We start from the raw sequence: 356 nt of genomic DNA, 5'->3' as shown, positions 1-356 counted from the left end.
CGCCTCCACGACCAGCAAACCCGGCTTGCATACACGTTCCGTGTTCAAGAGCACGGGGCACTTCGGGACTGGGCCCTGTTGACCTCTACCTACCTGAGGCTTAAAAGAACTCAGTTCTTCCCTAGTAGGTTGCCCGCGCCTACTGGCTGGTATTGTTTCCCCACGACAAACCAGACTGGCAGGCATTGGGGTGATGGTTCGAAGAACCTTGACGCGCCTTGCGCATGGGGCAACCGTTCTAAAGATGACGGGTGTCTCCACAGACAAACATCGTCGTATATTTGTATGCTGCCTGGCAGCTCGGAGCTCTGCTTTCTTCGTCCTCAGTATAGCTGAGATCCATGGGCATAAGCCCG

At 55.3% G+C, this 356-nt stretch overlaps 1 protein-coding gene across 1 annotated transcript in view; it reads right to left on the bottom strand.

Annotated features, from left to right (window-relative positions):
* PHALS_12671 (atp-binding cassette superfamily) overlaps positions 1-356 on the bottom strand; it is a gene marked incomplete at both ends in the record, with an annotated part of 4,275 nt that overhangs the window by 3,506 nt on the left and 413 nt on the right. The window lies entirely within an intron of this gene.

This window comes from Plasmopara halstedii, assembly GCF_900000015.1.
Source record: "Plasmopara halstedii genome assembly, contig: Scaffold_650, whole genome shotgun sequence".
Classification (NCBI taxonomy): Eukaryota; Oomycota; class Peronosporomycetes; order Peronosporales; family Peronosporaceae; genus Plasmopara; species Plasmopara halstedii.
This window is presented reverse-complemented; position numbering and strand designations above follow the sequence as displayed.